The following is a 19865-nucleotide window of genomic DNA, read 5'->3' on the forward strand; positions in this document are numbered from 1 at the left end:
CAGTAGACTGAAAACTATGGACTACAACTCACATGATCCTTCACAATTGATTATACTGGCTAAAACTAATGGGAGTTGTAGTCCAAAACATCTGGAGAGCCAAAGGTTGCAGGCCCCTGGGCATAGGAATTAGAATAGCTATGAGCAATGAATGGGAGGGTAAATAACCACACAATACGTACAAGCTGTGTGACCCTCGTCAGAAGCCATCCTTCTTAACTGTACTCCAAAGCAATAGTTTTGGTTTATAGGTGCCGCTTCAAAAACAGATAGCCCAGTTTATTGAGTGGTTCACCAGGAGAGCTTTCCAATGACAACAAAACATCAAGTGCCAAAATGATTGACAGCCACTTGCACGGCTTATTGATCATGTATCAGAGATAATTGGGGTATGTAGGTTAAGAAGCAGCACATTATTTCGGTAGCTCGTGGGCTTGGAAATTAGTTCCAATTCAGTTTATTAGTTGAGATTTTGTTAATTTGAGTTTTCTTCCTATATCCGCTAGGTGTCGCTTTGAGATTATATTTCGTGCACAAGGCTAGCACTATTCGTGATCGGAAATGTTGAAATCTGTTGAAAGCCGGGCAGGTTGCTCTGTGCTGTGTTACAGAAGTGGCATTGTAGGAGGGAAGAGGGGGTGGGTGTATAGGGGCGGGCTTGCAACGGAGAGGTCATAAAGGGCAACTATATCAGCATGGTTGACTTAGCAACTTTCTAGCTTTCTGGATGAGCAAATCTGTGAGGCACCAGGTTCTCAAGCTTTGGAGTGAATTCGCGGTTCTGTAAGTAGACGCCACACTGTAATTCGAATTTGGTATGCAGATTAGTATTTACACACAGCCTGTCGGACGTTTTAACTGTTTGTCGCGCAAAGCACTGACAGTCTTTCACTTTTTCTGTATGCTCTGTAAATCAGTTCAAATATTTGCATTGCTGCTGCCGAGGCTGGAGTGAGTGAGGTTATGAAACTCGTGCGTGTGAGGGGCACCGGGGCTGCCTTTACAAGTCCAACTGCCTTTAAGAGAACGCCGATGAGCTGACGCCGCTGGCGTGTTACCCATTTAACACGCAAGCCTGAAAGGAAACGTCCTCTTGCCTGTCTCTGGCGTGTCCTGCTTTTGAAGTGCATGCGGAACGCGGGCACGCGACTCTTGGCACATTACAGGGAGCTACAGTAAGTGTGTGTTGAATTCCCGGCAAGAGTCAAACTTTTTTGTTTTTTAAGCTGAGTCACAGGCAGGTCTTTTTAATCATTCCGAAGCAAGGTATGATATCGTGACTCAGGCTGCCACATTAACCCACAACTTCTGTTTATTTCACGTGCTGCTAAGCATTTTTATTCCAAGTTTCCAGTAAACCACATTGCGCTGTTACACTTTTTTTCGAGGCAACACACAAATGTTCTACTGGCAACTGTGTTTGTTTATGAAGCACTGTAAAAGTGCAGACCCGTTGCTGAGCTCTTTACATACCCTCACAAAATCTTAAATGTGCGAGTGATGGTGAAAGAGCTTGAATCATGAAATGGGCACAGCACAAGACAGGGTTCAAATGCATCTTCAGTATTTACAAATAAATGTACCTTTATATCATCCACTGTATGCTTGGGGTTTGGGGGAGTAGGCTAGTCCACCTTGGGGAAACGTAGTTATTACAAGCAATCCTAAAGCCAGTCATTTTTGGTATTTCGATGGGTTGGTAGTATGAGTTGCTGAAATGCAAGCATTACCATGGACAGTATGGCAGATTGGAATGTACTCTGCCCTCTGTGGCATCTGTGGCGCTGCCCCTTGAAGGGACATGCACGCCGCCGCGTGCAGCATAAATAAAGGGGGCGTTCCCAGCCGCGTCAGTGCAACCGGGAAGCCCGAGACCGAAGGACGCGTGTGGTGTGAGTCCTTGGGCACTGGGGGCTTACGGCTATCGATGGGAGTCAGGACAAACCCCCAACAGTGGCGACGAGTGGGGGATGATGCCTGGGCCCGGCGGTGCCGAAATCTGCAATTTTTCCTTGAAACGGAATCATGGCATTTTGTTTCGTGCCGTAGGCTGTGCATCACACACGCGGCTGGCGGCCATTTTGTATGTGGGGCCGTGGAACTTCACTGAGCTCCGGTTTGGGCGGTGAATGGCATCCAGGCCTAATTTTTGGACACACTGCTAGCAGGCAGTCATACCTGTATACCCATGCCTTTTTTTTTTATTTTTCTTCAAATCGTGGGTCTCCTACGTTGAGTGCAAGCAAGGAGAAGGGCTATTGTGGCCGGGCCTGCATAGCCCAGATCTCTTTCTTGACTCAATTTTTTGAACATCTGTGCCCACAGGGTGCTGCTGCAGCTGGGGTTCTGATCACTTCTTCATCCCCTTCATCATCAGACTGGAGAGCTTTCCTCTTCTTCATCCTCTTCATCATCAGTGAAGACTGCTGCAGCGGTGGACCCTCCATCTTCTTCTTCCTGGTTCTTCTTCATGTCCAGTTGCTGTGTTTGCGCATGAGAGTCTGGAGAGAGAGGCACTCTACCATCATCTTCTTCCCCCCCCAGGTTGGATATTTTTTTTGCCTGGGTGGGGCATCAGTACTTCGTGGTGGTGGTGGGTGTTGAGTTGCGCCCCCCAAGGTCTATGCTGGGGGTACCTGTGCGCTCAAACCCATGAGTGGGGCTGATGATCAAGACGGTGGGCTGTCAACAGTTCAACAGCCTCCCCAGGACGACGGACAAGCAGCAGCTCAACAGCAGGCCCCTCCAGCTCCAGCAGTGGATCAGGCTCCATTGCCTCAGGCGCCACCACAGGCAGTAGTTCTACAGCAATCCCCTCAACCTCCAGGTGGACGCCAAGCTCCAGTGCCTCAGGCGCCGCCGGCGGTACAGCCGATTGACCAGCAAGGACTTCCCGTCATGGCTCAAGCACGAGCCCATACGGCCCTGCAACCCATCCCTGAGTTTGACGTGTCGGGCCCGCCATCCAGCATTGGGCCCCGATGGAAGAGGTGGGTTGATCGCCTCGATATGTACTTTAGGGCCGCACAGCTGACGGATGATGACAGCAGGCTGGCGACTATGCTGTTTTCGGCGGGGCCTTCGGTCCAGGAGATATGAGTCGCTTCCACCAGGGGATGGCTCCTATGATGCGGCAAAGACTGCCCTCAGGCTCATTTTCTGCCTCTTGCCAACTCAGACTATGAAAGATTTGTAATGCTCTCTGCAAAACAAAAGGAAGATGAAACGCTGGACACCTTTTTATGGACGCTTCAAGCGCCTCTCGTTGGCATGTGCGTGGGGCGATGCAGAGGACATGATACGAACTATGCTGATCCAGGCGTGCTCCTCGTGCAAACTCAGAAGACAGGTCCTGAGAGAGCCGGGCCTCGCACTGCCCCACATCCTTGAACTGGGCCGGTGCCACGAGGTGGCTGAAACTCGAGCAGCCAGGATGGAGGCGGGGTCCCGCTCAGTCAAGGCTGAGGAGGTGTGTGCCATGTGGCGAGGTGGAAGAGGCTTCAGAAGACCTGGGGTAGGACCCCATGACAGAGCTGGAAGAGCGGGTGAATCTTGCCAGAAGTGTGGGTACGATCTTCCCCACCCAACTGAGTGTACGGCGGCGGGAAGGACATGTGGTAGGTGCGGCCTGCCTGATCATTTTTCTCGGGTGTGCAAGGCAGCCCTGCCCATGATGGTGCCGAGAGGCCTGGCCCGGTCCGGGTTCCTGCGCCAGAACCGCCCGCCGAATGTTGCCCAGGTGGACCAGAGCGAGGAAGAGGCCCAGGTGGATAAAGGCAGACGAAGAGGAGGAAGAGAACATTTTCTTTGTCTCCAGTGTGGGAGCCCTGAGGGGGGAAGAACAGGAGACAGCCGAGATGTCTGGTGGAGGTCAATGTGATGGCCCGGGGACATTATGATGCCATGGACGCGCCCCCAAGCTAATCACACCGAAAGCTTGCATTTTTGCGTTTGGGGGGCTGGAACTGATCCCACTTGATGGGGCATTTGTGCCGAAGGTGGAGCATGATGGCTCACAGTTCACTGCCCGGTTCTACGTAACGCCAGTAAGCACGAACACTCTGTTGAGCTGTGCCGCAGCTAAGGCCCTCGGCATTGTCAGTTTCGCATACTCCGTGTACCTGGAGGACATTAACGACCTGCTCGATAAGTATGCCGCTCTCTTTAATGGAATCGGACAGATGGCTGGTGACCCGGTGAGGTTGCATATTGATGAGTCCGTACAGCCCATCGCTCTGAAATACCACAGGGTTCCATTCCACCTTCGTGAGCAGGTGGACAGGGAACTGGACAACCTTGTTAACCTTGACATAATCGAGAAGGTGGAGGGACCGACCCCCTGGGTGTCCCCGATTGTCGTGGCAAGGAAGCCCAAGCAACCTGACTCTGTCCGTATCTGTGTTGATATGAGGCTGCCGAACAAGGCCATCAAGAGGGAGAGGCACCTTACCCCAACCATTGATGACATCATTGCAGAGGTGCAAGGGGCTCATTTCTTTTCCAAGCTGGACCTCCGAGCGGGCTATCATCAGGTGGTCTTCCACCCGGAATCTAGGTACATCACCACGTTCACCACCCACCGGGGACTCTACCGCTACAAAAGACTTAGCTTCGGAGTATCCTCAGCAGCGGAGGTTTTTCAGAATATCATCCGAGGCGCCCTCGCAGACCTGGAGGGCGTTCTGAACATTAGTGATGATATTTTGGTGTTTGTGAGGACAGAGGTGGACCATCTACAGAGGCTGGCAAAGACATTTGAGAGACTGCAGTCACTTGGCCTCACCCTTCACAGGGAAAAATGTGAGTTCCTACGCCCCTCGTTCGAATTCCTCGGCTTTGTTTTCAAAGAGGGTGGTGTGTCGTCGGATCCCAGGAAGGTCCAGGACATCAAGAAGGCACAGCCACCCGAGTCGGTGTCCGATGTGAGGAGCTTTCTTGGCATGGTCACTTACTGCGGGAGATTCATTCAAAATCTCGACTCCAGGACTGAGCCCCTCAGGGCCCTGACGAAGAAAGAATCCACCTGGCAGTGGGGCCCGCTTGAGCAGGCGGCGTTCGAGGACATTAAGGGCGCGCTGACGGCTGAGGACACCATGGCCTTTTTCAACCCGGCCTTACCATCGGAGGTCATCGTGGATGCCAACCCATTTGGCCTGGGCGCCGTGCTAACTCAGATCGTGACGGGGGTGTCCGTCCAGTGGCCTACGCCAGAAAGGCGCTCTCTGAAACGGAGCAAAGATATTCGCAGATCGGGCACGAGGCACTGGCGGTTCTCTGGGGCTGCAGGCACTTCAGGCTCTATGTCCTGGGGTCCCGGTGACGGTCGTGACGGACCATAAGCCCCTGCTTCCCATTCTGGCAGGGTCATCCTCGAAACCACCGGTGAGGATCGAGCGGTGGATGCTCGCTCTTCTGGAGTACAGGGTCACCTTGGTGTATCGACCGGGGGCGAACAACGCAGTGGACTATCTCTCCCGGCACCCAGGAGAGCATGGGGGAGTAGAATATGACACATGTGCTGAGGAGGCCGATGATCATGTCCGAATGGTGGTGGAGGCAGCCACGCCCAACACAATGCCCCTGGCCGAGCTGGAGACTGCCTCTGCCGAAGATGAGTGCTCCCAAATCCTAAAGCACTCAATGCAGCAAGGCTCCTGGAAGTCGGTGCTGGAATCCTTGGCGAGGCGATCTCAAGAGGCCAAGACGGGACTGGAGCAGCTGTGGAAGGTCAGGGAGGAGCAGTCGTTCTCGGCATCGGGCCTGCTGCTCAGAGGTGACCGCATAGTAGTCCCTCAGTCCAAGGTAAAGGACGTGATCACCCTCACCCACCATGGACACCAGGGCGCGGCAAAGACCAAGGCCAGGCTACGACTAAAGGTGGTTCCCTGAACTGGAGAGTAAGGTGGACGATTTTGTGGCGGCCTGTGTCTGGTGTCAAGCTGCATCCCCCCTACAGCGAGAACCCGCCATTGAGGCAATGCCTCGGGGCACGCGACCGTGGAAAGTGGTCCATGCGGACTTCGGATACACAACCATGGGCACTCACTTCCTAGTGATCGTCGATGAATACTCAAGGTATCCGGAGGTGGAGTTTGGGGACTCTGTGGCCTTCGAACATGTGGTGGTGGCCGTGGAGAAGGTGTTTGTGGCCCATGGGTTCCCCCACATGCTATGCTCTGACAACAGGGTGCCCTTCCAGAGTGAATGGTTCTCGGAGTTGTTGGAGAGCTGCGGGGTACAGCACCGGAAGATAACCCCCTTGTGGCCGAGGGCAAATGGTGAAGCCGAAAAGGTTAATGAGGACACTGAACAAGACATTCTGGATCACCCAAGGCCAAGGACAGTCCCTCCAGAGAGCCCTCTATCAGTTTCTGCGGGTGTACCGCACCACCCCGCATGCGTCCACGGGGGGGGCTCCGGCTGAGGCTTTGTTCAAGCGCTGCCCGAGGGGTCTGATACCCGAGGTCGGGGAGAAGGAGCCGGGGGTGATCGACAACCAACAGGTTGAGGTGGACCGGCGGTTAAGGATCGAGCAGGAGAACGTGCGAAGAGGGCTCCGCCCACAGCGGCTGGAGCCAGGTGATGAGGTCCTCATCCGCAACAGACACCCCCATGGAAAACTCTCCCTTCCCTTCGAGCCGGAGCCGTTGGATGTTGTGGCCGTCAAGGGGTCTATGGTGACTGCCTCGGACGGAAGGTCCGCTGTTACCCGGAATGTCAGCTTCTTCAAGAAGCTGGGAGACCCGAGAACTGACTCACCCCCGGAACCGGACTTAATGGAGATGCCTGACGACGGAGGAGGTCCCTCCAGCACACCTGAGTCCCCTGTCAGGGGAACGCCTGCGGATAGACTACCCGTGCCAGAGGTAAGCGGGAGGTACCCCCAGAGGGCTGGGCGAGGGAAACCCGCTTACCTCAGCGATTACGTGCTGGTACATTTGTCTGATCGACCTGAGTCCGGGGATTGTTGAGTAAGGGGACCCGGGTGGTTGATAATAAAGGGGTGTGTGGGGAAACTGTTTGAAGTGTTGAGTTAAATAGAGTTATTTGATTTGCAGTGTGTATTATTAAAGTGTTTCTTGTTTGTCCTCCCGAAAAAGGAGGAGTGTGGTGCTGCCCCTTGAAGGGACGTGCACGCGGCGGTGTGACGTTGCACGCCGCTGCGTGCAGCATAAATAAAGGGGGCATTACCGGTCGCGTCAGTGCGACCGGGAAGCACGAGACCGAAGGACACGTGTGGCGTGAGTCCTTGGGTACTGGGGGCTTACGGCTATCGATGGGGGTCAGGACAAACCCCCAACAGCATCCCACACAGAGTCTGAAAGTCCGGGTGCATACATTTCGGTGTGCAAAATGCAGCTTTTTGTGAGATATCAAGAAAAGTAGAAAGCACACAACCTTTTGTCCTCCTAATTGGGCAAAATATGCATGTGCCCAAAGCAGAAAAGCAGCCAACATGTGTGTCACCAGAAACAGCAGAGTTAGTGAGAATGTTGCTGCACCAGTGAAGTAATAATATGAGCATAATCGGGGACGTCATTTCACCAAAATGCCAGGGGTAGTGGAAGTGACACCACACGACCCTTGACCCCTGACGACATCACAGGAAGTGATGTCATCTGAACCCACCCCAAAGTGATATCGCGGGAAGCAATGGAACACGACCTTTCGCCCGTTGAAAAAACATGAAATGGCATCACATAGCATTGTACACTACGAAAAATATGGTTCCGATATCACTATAATGTGAAGTACATTTCATAAAAGAATGGATCGCCATATGTATCGTTAAGATCAGTGTGTATAGGCCCATATTACCAAATTACTGTGAATGCAAGCAGACGTCCATGACCAAATGATAATGATGTGTTCTTATATAGCACTTACTCTTAAGCGCTTTATATAGAAAAAATATACACCCAATGTCACCCAACCTGTGTTGGTACTCATTTATCGACCTCAGAAGGATGAACGGCTGAGTTGAGGCGTTTAAGTACAGACTAAATCGGTGAATCACCCCCTGAAGTGTGCCTGAAATAAACCTTTAATGAGTCTGGCAATTATTGTATAGAATTCCAGAAAGACACATTATTTGGTATTCCTATTCATTCTTATTTAGGGTCAGTGCTGAAAGTGTTAGATTTGTGGCACTCCTGTTTTTATTTTTCTTCTTTTTTTAAGGGGCCTGAACAAGAAAGCCAGCCACTCCAGAAGTAAAGAGCCACATGGTGCTGGCCACAGCCCAGGAGCTTGCATTACAAAAAAAAGAAAAAAACTTTTTTTAATTTATTTTTTTAGAGGTCTCAAGGGAGAGCATAGTGGTTGCAAGGGAGACCTCGTAGATGGCAGTTGCAACCTCTAGCGACCCCTAAATGACGTCCCTGAACATAATCCTCAAAGTCCCCTTCACCGGCAGATAGTTTGCGAACCCTATGTAGGGTGTTCAAGTGATGGGGTACCCGGAGGGGGAAGGAGTGACATGTTCAGGCAGCAGAGGGTATACTGGGGATATTTAGGCCAAGGAGAGGTTGAGAGCACAGAGCCAATGGGATGAGTATCATTAAATATTTAAAAGCATTTGATTAGAATAAAATGCGCATACTTAAGCAACACGCCATGAGGTGCACAAGCACTACCTGTGAGGTGATTGCCGGTGTCAGTGATCGCATAGCTGTCAACTCAACTTTCAGATACCTGTCAACATTTGGCAGGTTACAATCACCAGAGAATCACTCACCCCCCCCCCCCACCCGATAATCCCCTCGCCAGTTCATAGATGTTAATGAAGATTTCACCCTTTCATTTGAAAAGGTTGACAGTTATGGTTATCACGAGGGCCTTAACGTGGGCCCCGGCACCATAACATGTCCGGTAATGGCCATCCACACAAGGGGTTTACGGCCATTAGTAGCCCGGCATTACTTCCAGGGTGCTAATAGCCTTTTGTTTTAAGTTGAGAAATGGCACACTTGTCGTTTGTCAACTTGAACAAAAGCTACTAAATAATTGGACACCCTGTACGTCGGAAGAAGGAAACTTAATGCATTCCCCTCTTCGTTTCCATGATAGCTATTGCTACATAGCGTTAGGTGCAGGGCAGCAGGCGTTCTCTGAGGCAGAGACGGGTGAGGCGGCCGGAAGTAAGTGGAGCCTGGGTTAGGATTGGGCAGCAAGTGGGTGTGGGTGGGAAAAGAGGTGCAGGGAGAGCAAAGGCTTTGGCCCCAGGAGGCAAGATGGCAGCATCCCACAATACCATGAGATTAAACCACCTTCTGAGCTTCCCGATTGTCTCGGAGGTGACATTACATTATGCCCTGGGTGCTAGTTTGCAATAGAGTTGGGCGAGGCGGGCAAGGATCGGGCCGACATGGGTCAAAACAGTGACTCTAGTTTAGCCCTCATTTTGGTTCAGTGCCTGTTCAAAACTGGAGCTGACCACGAGCCCCACCCGCTGCCCGCCTCATTGCTTCGTAGTGATTTAAAAAAAATGCTTTCAATACATGACCACCGCACATACTGACTTCCTATCCCGTTACCCCGTCACTCATTGACTGGGGGCGACGAGACGGGAAGTGCAGCAAATTTGATGAATGATAAAGATGAGGCCTTATATAAATAAAATGAGAAGGGATGTTGTGTGTGAAATCCTGAGCCCAAAACATTAAGCGCAGGTTGGGTGGATTTCAAATGCAGCTTTTAGCAGAAACAAACTGTAAGGTGTAAAGTGATCCAAGAATGAACCATGCTACAGGTGAAAAACAGGCCCAGAATAACAGTAGTTATTTTTCAGTGAATATCATAAGCCATTTAATAAAAAGTTATACTCGAATTTCTTCATGTGTCTTTGCAATGTGAATAGCATATACAAAGATGATGTTGTCTGCAGGCTCTCTCTCTCTCTCCTAGCCATTCCCTTATTGTGGCTACTATCTAACGGCCACCTGGTCAGATCTCTTCCTTCCTCTCTGATTTGGCAGACCGCTCCTCTTCCCTCCTGGTCTCGACCACTCAACTCCTACTTCTTGGAGACTTCAATATCCACCTGGATGCTTCCTGTCCTTCCTCTTGTCTCTTTTGCGACATTTGTGACTCTCTCTCACTCACTATTCTCCCCTCTGGCCAGACTCACTCTGCAGGGCATACTCTGGATTTTCTGATCTCCTCAGGCCTTCCCCTTTCTATCCCTCTCACCACTCCTCTCTCCAGGAGTGATCACTTTCTCCATTCCTCCCAGCTCACCCTCTCTACCCCTCAGGCCAAGCCATCTCCATCACTGCCACCCACCTTCTCGGTCATCCGACCCATGACGCGCTTGTCAGTTGAGGCTTTACCGCGACTTTTTCACCCCCGCCCTCCTTTGGTTGACTCACACCCTGACACACCCCTCTCTATGCTTCACTCTGCTATATCTAATACTCTCGATGTTCTTGCCCCTGTCATGAGGATCCCCCTGAAACCGAAAGCCAAGTGCAACTCCTGGTATGACTCAGACCTCGTCACCCTGAAACACAAGTGGAGGGTGGTTGATAGGAAAGGGCGTGCTTCTCGTACAGCCCCTGACAAACTGGCCTTCCGCCTGCTCCAAAGGCAATACCGGCTCTCTGTCCTCACCAATAAGAGAGCTGACATCCAAACCTGCATCTCTGCGACATCTAACAACTCGGCTGAACTATTTAAAATCTGCAAGGAACTGGCCAATCCTGCCACAGTCTCTACCATTCCTGTCCCTTCTCAGACCCTCTGCACGATCACTAAAACCCAGGACATCCTGTCCTCACTCTCCTCCTCTCGTTCCCTTCCAAAACAATGGAATATGCAAAATACAGAAATAAGGTCCTACTATTTCTTGTGAACATTTGGATTGTGCATGTGCAGGGAGAGAGAAGGAACAGGGGAAAGGTGGAAGTGCTATGGGATCCACAGAAGGGTGACGTACCTGGGAGATAGTTGCAATGCAACAGGTAAGTGCAAGAGACAGTTTCAGAGGCAACAGGTAAGTGCCAGGCTGTGACCACTAGATGGAAAAGGGGTCACCAGCCCATCCAATAAGTGCAGGCGTGTGAGGCAGCACAGGCCAAGTGGGGCCCCGAAGTTAAGCGCATGGGGAGGGCGGATGCTGTGGGCAAACGGACAGGAGGCCAGGACCCAGAAGCACACATAAGGGCGCAGGCCACCAATCACAGCTACTGTGGGGTTTAGCACGGGAGTGAGGAGATCCGGCTCAAGACGGAGAGAAAGGGGGAGGCTGTTCCAGAGGAGGCAGCAAGCTGAGGAGAGAGAATGCAGCCTACTCTCTGCTTACAGAAGTGCTTGACAAGCAGAGAGTTGGAGCTGGAGTATCAGAGGGATCTCGAAGGAGAGTATTTGGTGAGAGCAAGTTGCAGATTGTGTGGTCCCCAGACTCAGACAGCCTTATGGATGATGCAGAGGGATTTAAATGTGATCCTTGAGGCAACCGGGAACCAGTGGAGAGATTTTAGGGCTGTAGATATACGGCCCCTGGGCTTAAAGCCAAGGATGGCAGCCCTGTTCTGGATTAGCTGGAGTGGCAGAAGGAAGAGGATGTGGCTGTTGCAGTAGTCCAGCCTTGAGAGTACCAGAGCTCTGGTGACACTGAGCTTCCAGGGGAAAGGGAGAATTCCCCTGAGGAGATAGAGTTGGAAATGAGCCTCCTTGGCAACGTCAAAGATGTGAAGAATGATAGAGAGAGAGCAGTCGAAGATAACTCCCAGGTTTCTGGTCTCAGGAGGAGGAGGGGGGGAGAGCCCATTGAGGGTGGCTAGAGTGAAGGGAAAAAAGAGGGAACAGTAGTCCCGATAGGAAGAATCCCAGTCTTGCTGGCATTGAGACATAGGTCATTGGAGGTACACCAAGACAGGATAACGGACAGGCAGTCAGGAATGACAGAAGAGGTCAGAAGAGATGCAGATGGTAGTCTGAAGACGAGTTGGGTGTCATCTGCATAACACTATAACACTGGAAGTGTTGTGAAAAAGTGGAGATGAGGTGAGCAAGAGGGGCAAGATAAATGTTAAAGAGCCAGGGCAAAAGGATAGTGGAGAAAGCCACAGGTGGAGATAGAGGTGGGTGATGAGAAAGCACCCAGGATAACCTGGAAGGACGGTTAGGGAGAAGGAAGGTCAGCCAGTCCAGTGCCCGCTTCGAGATACCAAGGATATCATGGAGCAGTTTTATGACAATGGGGTGTTAAACCGTGTGAAACGCAGAGGAGAGATCGAGTAGAATGAGAACAGTAGGTGAGTTGGAGTTGATGGATACAAGCAATTCTTCACGGGTGTTCAGGAGAGCAGTTTCTGTGCCTCTGGATGCTCGGAATCCAGAATGATGGTTATGCAGGCAACCAACAAGCTCAGTATACTCGGTCAGTTGTGGGAAGACCAACTTCTCCAGAAGTTTCCCAAGGAAGGGAGTGAGAGAGATGGGGCAGTAGTTAGCTGGACATGAGGGGTCGGTCGAGGGCTTTTTCAGGAGCGGGCACACAAGAGAGTGCTTGAGGAAATACGGGAAAGACCAAGTGGCAAGAGAGTGATTGCAGAAGTCTGTGAGTGTAGTGGAAAGTGAGCTGCTATTGTCCTTAATAGTTCTAGAAGAACAGGGGGAGACCTGTTTGGAAGAGACCGTCATAGAGCGGACAACTCTAGAGTTCTCGTCCGGTGTGATAGGAGAAAAGGAGGAAAGAGTGGATGAGGGAGGAGGAGGGGCTAAAGGTGGTAGGAGGATGGGGGGAGCGGAGGGATAAGGTAAGGGTAGGACGAGAGTCCTGAGTTTTAGCAGTGAAGTGGGTGGCTAGTGCAGTGAAGAGGGCCTGGGAAGGAAGAGGTGAGATGGAGACTAAAGATGGATTGGCTAGTTCCTTGCAGATTTCAGAGTTCAACCGTGTTGTTAGAAGCTCCAGAGATGCGGTTCTGGAAGTGAGCCCTCTACTTGGAGCAAATGGAGAGACAAATTGTCTTTGGAGAAGGGGACAGGACAGTTTATCAGAGGATAAACTCGAGGTCTGCCACTTCCATTCAGCAGCTCTGCACTTGCATTTCAGGGCTGCTAGATCAGGGTCATACTAAGTGTTTCGCTTGGAGGCAGGTTTCCGGCAGATCCTCATGACAGGGGCAAGAATATCAAGAGTGTGAGTGATAGTGAGAGTCAATTTGTTGAGAGCAGAGTCAGTAGTTGAATCGGAGGTCGGAGGAGGGGGGTGAAGGTGAAAGCAAAACCAGTAACTGACACTCACTTCATTGGATGGATGTCCACAAACTAGGCTGGCAGAGCTGGGAGTGGTTTGGTCAGGGGGCCGAGAGGTCCCAGGTGGGAGGAAAGGAAAGTGTGGTCAGACCAGGATAGCGGGTTGGAGAGTGGGGTAGAGAGCAGGAGATCAGAATGGATGAAGGCATTGAGTGTCCAGCCGAGATGGTAGGGGTGGAGAGGAGAATAGAGAGGGAAAGAGAGGTGCAGAGGTCACGGAAGAGAGTGGAGGCTGTGATTGAGGAGTCTAAGTGGATGTTGAAGTCACCCAGAAGGAGGATAATGAGATGGAGATCAGGATAGAGGAGGAGAAATCGGCCCATTCTGAAAGAAAAGAGGAGCTGGGGCCCGGGAGCCTATAGATAGTAGCAATGATCAAAGAGGAAGTGGGGGAGATGCCAAGCTTGCAGACCAGGCTTTCAAAGGAGGAGTAGGGCTGGGTGGGTATGAGATTAGGAGGGAGCCACTCAGGTAATATCAAGGCTACACCACTGCCAGTGCGGTTGGGATGAGGCTTTGAGATTATCTTGTAGCCATCAGGGAGTCAAAAGCAGTGACTGAGATGACATTGAACCACGTCTTTGTGAGAGCGAGGATGTCGAGATCAAAGTCTTCAAGGAGGAAGCAGATGTTGGAAGACTGTTTGATAGAAGAACGTGCATTAACAGTGGCAATGTGAAGCCGGTCACCACCTTTAAAGGTTTTCCGAGTAGGTTGAAGGGGGTTGTACACCCATTGGGGGTGGCTAAAGGAGGTGCTGGAAGGAAGGAAGAGTAGCAGGAGCAGGAAGGAAGTTGATGAGAGATGGCAGGTGCCAGTCAAAAAGGAGGAGATTGGGTTGAGGACGTTGGGCCATGATAGTGCCATTGTGATAGACCTTAATGATGCACCTCCAGGATTAGAAGCCATTCCAGAGAACTGCCCATCAAGTGCTACCACTAATGGGTGAGGAAGAAGAAGGGGAGAGCATGGAAATCAGATGCAGAGTCCATAGGTCAGGAGAGGGGACAGAAAAGAGCATGTCAGTGGCAATATGTCTGGACGTGGCACTGGCATAGATCTCTGCGATAGGTGATCCAGTATAAGAAAGGAGATGTTTTGGGAACTCTTTCCTTCCAGACTTAGTGAGAGAGGGTGGATAGGTGATAGCATATCAGTTAGAGTAGATATAAGATATGGAGAGACCCATAGAGGGAGGTAGAGAGCGGAGTTGGACAGGAGTAGATACTGCACAGGCACGAGCCAGCTCGCCAGGCGGCTTAGCAGCCGAAGGTAGTGGATAGTTAAAACATTGCACACCTAGATTTGGCTTTGCACAAAACACTAAAATAGCAAAAAAGTGGAGGCTGCAACAATTTAAAAAGCACACCTAAATTGGATTTTGCACAAAAGCATTAAAATAGTGGAGGTTGCAACAATTTTAAAAGCACACCTAGATTTGTCTTTGCACAAAGGCACTTAAATAGCACAAAAGTGGAGGTTGCAACAATTTAAAAAGCACATGATTACATTCTCTTTGATGTGTGATGTACATGAAAAAATAGGTCTGCAATTATAAATGAAGCAATGAATCCCAAAACAGCTGGAGTGAAAGAGCTGAATCACATTGCATTGTACGTTTCTATTCTCACGTATAGGAATACATGAAGGGTTATGGGCATCATATCCATTGGGAACGGGAAAGAAAATAATTACATGTTATGGTCAGGCTAAATAGATTTTAAAGACCACCTCAGGATTATTCTAATTCATTCAAGACAGGCTTTCAAAGCATGAAAACTCTGTAAATCGTCTTCAGGTATGCATTAATGGCACCAGGCCTTGCTTCAAAGAGATATCACATGCTTTATTTTATAGCAGCTCATAATCTGGATCCTATAAATAGGTCAGCAAAGAAGGACACAGGCACTCAGATGCATGGCCGCTGCCTGGATCAGTTAAGGTTAAGGGTAAAAGAAGATATGCACAACCAAGCCATTTTACTGTGGATATTGGTGACTTGGAGAAAGAATTGTTAGACAATATGGGCCTCATTACAAATGCTCCGGTCCAGAATGAACGCAGCCGGTATAACCATACCGGCACTGTTTCCGCGTCCTCCTAATCATGACCTGCGAACCCGGAAATAGCACCACCTCCAACCGCCACCGCAGAGTTAAAGCTCCGGTAAACTCCGCCTGCACGGAAACTCCTCCGTTGCCGGCAATACGAAACACCGCGAGCATCACAACTAGTGTGGACATGGAAACACCGACAACAAAATGGCGGTAAAACCGTGATCACAGTGGCGGTACCGCCACCACAGCGAACATGACGTTAAACTGTGCCTGGTGTCCTGAATCAGGCCACAGGTGCACCAAATCAGCCCAGCTGGACCCAGCAGGCCACTGGGTGCGTACAAAAGGGCCACACCCAGCCCAACTCAAAACAGAACCATCAGGCAGCAGCTCTAGTAGCATTGGGACTGGGCCTACTCAACCAACAGGCAGGACTGCACATGATGGCAGTAATGTTGCAGAGGAGGAGGAGGAGGAGGCGGAGGCGTAGGAGACGCAGGCAGCAACCAGCTAAGCCTGTACCCATGGCAAACCCCATTGTCCAGCCGGCAACACCCCGCAGGCAGCTTGCAATACCACGCATCAGGCCTCACCCTGGAGCCTCACCCCAGGACAGATCCACACATTATACCGGCTGGACCGTCCAACAATCCTGTACATCACTGGCCTGATAGAGGACGACATCAGCAGCCACATAGACACCCCCACCGTCACCCCCACCCCCACCCTCCAGAAGGTTGTGTCTGTACTGCACTTCCTTGGCACCGGTACCTAGCAACACACAGTCGGTGAGCTGCATGGCCTATCACAACCCTGTTTCTCAATAATCCTGGTTCAGGTACTGGATGCCCTGTTGCGCCATGTGTCTGAACAGATTGCCCTACCCCGTGCCCTACCCCGTACCCTCCCCCAGGTGATTGCCACCAAGTTGGCCTTCCATGCCATAGCAGACATGCCAAATTGCATAGGTGCAGTCGACTACACCCACATTGAGCTGACAGTACCACGTGCAATTGAAATGGTGTTCCGCAATAGGAAAAAGTACCACTCACTGAATGTACAGATGGTATGTGATGCGACGCAAGTGATTACACATTGCTGTGCATGTTTCCCGGGCTCAACCCATGACTCAAAGGTACTGCGGAATGCAACATTGCCACGGTACATGGAACGCTATGCTGGACAAAGCACATGGCTATTGGGTGAGTACAGCTGCCAATGCTCCGGACCTGTGTAAGTGGGGTGTGTGTGTGTGACCAGGGCAATGAGCTACGTGAGTGGGCTGCTGCGACTGCACATGCATCACCCCCGCCCATTCACTGAATAGACAGGCAGCCTGGCCTCCTCCAGCTGACTTTCCACCAGCTGCATCAGGGTGGCCTGTTGTTGCTCAAAGTGCTGCAAGCGTGTACTGAGCTCAGCCATGGAGGGAGTTGGGGAGCACATGGGGCTGTGCAGTTCTTGGGGGCTGAACTGTAGGCCATGGATGGGTGACACCTCATCCATGTTGTCCCCCTCACCCTGTTGTACTGCTTCGGCCTGCATGGCCGGGGCACTTCCATCACTTGATGCAGCCTCCTCAGCTGTGCAGATGGGCTGCGAATCATCACCGTGGCTAGGGTGGGTGCCTGCATAGGGATGGTGGCGTATGCCAGTGTGCCTGATGTATCCGGTGTGCCTGATGTAGCTAGTGTGCCTGATGCAGCCGGTGCTTGTGTGCTGGAGCAGCTAGCAGCATCCTCCTGCGCAGAAGTGCTGAGTTGGGCGCCTGCAGGTGGCCGCTGCGTTGCCTCTTGGCCGTTGCTGTCACTTGTCTCGACTGTGGGGATACAGAGGGCATGCTGTTAGTTGTGTGATGTTACTAGATGTGTCCATCACATGCATCCAACATGATAATCCAAGACCACTTGCATGTACATACTTGTGACTATTGATGCACTCAGGTGTGTGTGTGTCTGCTTCCAGTCAGGCACGCACTGTGTGCATTTCCAGGGTTCATGCTTTGAGGATGTGTTACTTGTCATCTGGCCAGTCAGTGGGTCCATTGGGTCACTCCTGCCCGGTTGGGGGGGGGGGCATTGTGAGTGGGTCCATTGGGTCACTCCTGCCATGTTGGGGGGGGCATTGTGAGTGGGTCCATTGGGTCACTCCTGCCCCGTTGGGGGGGGCATTGTGAGTGGGTCCATTGGGTCACTCCTGCCCTGTTGGGAGGGGGGGCATTGTGAGTGGATCCATGGGTCACTCCTGCCCTGTTGGGGGTGGGGGGCATTGTGAGTGGGTCCATTGGGTCACTCCTGCCCTGTTGGGGGGGCATTGTGAGTGGGTCCATTGGGTCACTCCTGCCCTGTTGGAGGGGGGCATTTTGAGTGGGTCCATTGGATCACTCCCATTCACACTTATGGCTTTGTACTATGTGCACTTACCAGCATGTGCAGGTGGGCTCACTCCTGCCTCTGCCTCTCCTATTCCGTGGATGCCTTCGAGGTGTATGACACTGCTGCAATGCTCCTCCCATGGTTGCAGCTCGAGAGGGGATGAAGGGCCTCCACCAATGCCAGTGCTGTGTTGGTGGTGTGCAGTCATGAGGTTGCGCACCCGGAGCCTGAAGTCATCCCACCTCTTATGGCAGTCCTTCACAGAGCGTGTGCTCACACCGACCGCTGTGCACTTGCGTGCTGCCTCCGCCCACACCTCCTTGCGCCATTGCTGAGTAGCGCGCCGCTGATCTGCACTAAAGAGCATTTCCGCATGCTCAACAATGTGGTCCACCTGAACTGTGAGCTCAGTCTCACTAAGGCGCGGCTTTCGTTGTCTGCGTGCTGGTATCCTGGATGCCATTCGATGAGTTGTCAGTCTCAGGGAGGTAATCTGACTTGTGGTGTCTGAGGATGGCAGTGGATTGTGCTTTATATAATTGCTGCCTCTCTGTTTCTGTTTTTTTCCCGCGGTCATGCTGTTTCCGCTTCCGGTGTTGGTGTTTCTGCTTCCGGTGTTCCCGTGTCAGCGGGGGCGGACACGGGTTTAGCACCGTTTTCTGTGGCATAAAGTCCATGTGCGTGGATGTTTACATGCCAGCGGTGACTCCGTTTCCGCCTCGGTGTGTTGCGCACGACCCAAGTGCCGTGATCGGCCCTTCTTTTCGCAACCTTGCGGTCGCAGAAGTGGAGTAACTATCGTCACAGAATCACCAGATTCCGACACGGCCGACTCGTAATGAGGCCCAATATGTCTTTCTGCCCTCTTAAGGAGAACTGCTGTACGTGCATACCAGAGAAACCACAATGCATTTAAATGAACAGTATAATGTATTAAAATGTGCAAACAATTGATTACGCCTTGCATCTTCAGGAAAGCTCAGATTGATATGAGCTTTTGATTAAGCTTTGAATCATCAGTAAAGCTCAGACTAATTTGAGCATTCTCAATCTCTGTCAGAATGTTGAAATGGAATTGTGTCCCCATTTTAAGAATTACATTAAAACATGTCAATACTTCCACAAATCAAACTGTTTACCTCTGCGTGTAGAAGCTAAACATCTGTGTTTTGTCAAGGTAGAACCAATGACTCAGAGGTTAGAGTATAAAAACAAAATTAGCTTCTCTTTAGAAAAAGTAGCAGCCCCACCTTTTGCTCATGTGGAGACCAAACCATATCTCTGATAAGCCAGGGGTGGAGTTAGAGGTAATATAATGCCATACACGTAGGACAGAGAGATAGAAAGGGAGGAGTCACTGGGAATGCAAAGGTGGTGCAATTCAAAATTAGGAGCACAGATGCTAATGTCCTAATGCCTTGTGTTTCCTCATTTATATACTGAATGCAAAGTGACAGATAGGTCTTTTAGGCCCATTCCACTTTGCAATGAAAAACAAAATGGAAAACGGAAAACCTTATGGCTTCCACTTTAAAGTGAGATTACCTTTGTAAAGCTAAGTATTATTCGCAAAGGTAATTAGTGGCCGAAGCTGATGATGTGTTACAGCGGGTGATATTGCAAAGCTAGCACTATTGCCAGGGATAATATCATGCTTTGATGCAGTCAGTCTAGGCCCTAGTATAGTCTGGATGTATGTGCGACAAAATGCATGCTGAAGAAATACATTCTTTTCATTAAGAATTGTGCCATCTTCTGCATTCGCCTGTCTGTCAATGCTTAAGGAGAGTCAGGTCTAGTGAGGGAGGGAACAGAGCGTTTTAAACTTATTGTGTTACTGGAGAATAGTACATCTCCTGCCCCAAAATATAAGAGACTGAAAGCCTTACAGGTAGGCCCCTTTTAAACGGTGCATGTTTCTGAATAGATAGAAATCCATTATGCGCAAGCGAAGCCATACACACACTCACATACATATTGACACCTGAATGAGCAAATCCTAGTTTATTGAGAGTCACATTTATATGTCTATCGAAAGCTGTGCCAACACATGAAGGAAATATAGGATACATTTGGGTTCAGAATAGAACGTATATCAGGAGGACATTATTTGTGAATGTAAACAAGCCACTGTTTGCATGTAAATGGCTTAACACATAACCCTATGTTATGT

At 50.8% G+C, this 19865-nt stretch overlaps 1 protein-coding gene across 2 annotated transcripts in view; it reads left to right on the forward strand.

Annotated features, from left to right (window-relative positions):
• Positions 1 to 653: 653 nt before the first annotated feature.
• The window catches only part of STEAP1 (STEAP family member 1), a 134602-nt gene continuing 115390 nt past the window's right edge, over positions 654 to 19865 (forward strand). The window contains exon 1 of one of the 2 annotated variants that reach the window (XM_069648359.1): positions 654 to 783. The gene's annotated coding sequence lies outside the window, so the exon portion shown is untranslated. Of the gene's footprint in view, positions 784 to 1055; positions 1176 to 19865 lie in introns of those variants that run through there. The other variant, XM_069648361.1, reaches the window with a different exon arrangement.

Source organism: Ambystoma mexicanum, chromosome 2q, assembly GCF_040938575.1.
Source record: "Ambystoma mexicanum isolate Mex_15411 chromosome 2q, UKY_AmexF1_1, whole genome shotgun sequence".
NCBI classification, from domain to species: domain Eukaryota; kingdom Metazoa; phylum Chordata; class Amphibia; order Caudata; family Ambystomatidae; genus Ambystoma; species Ambystoma mexicanum.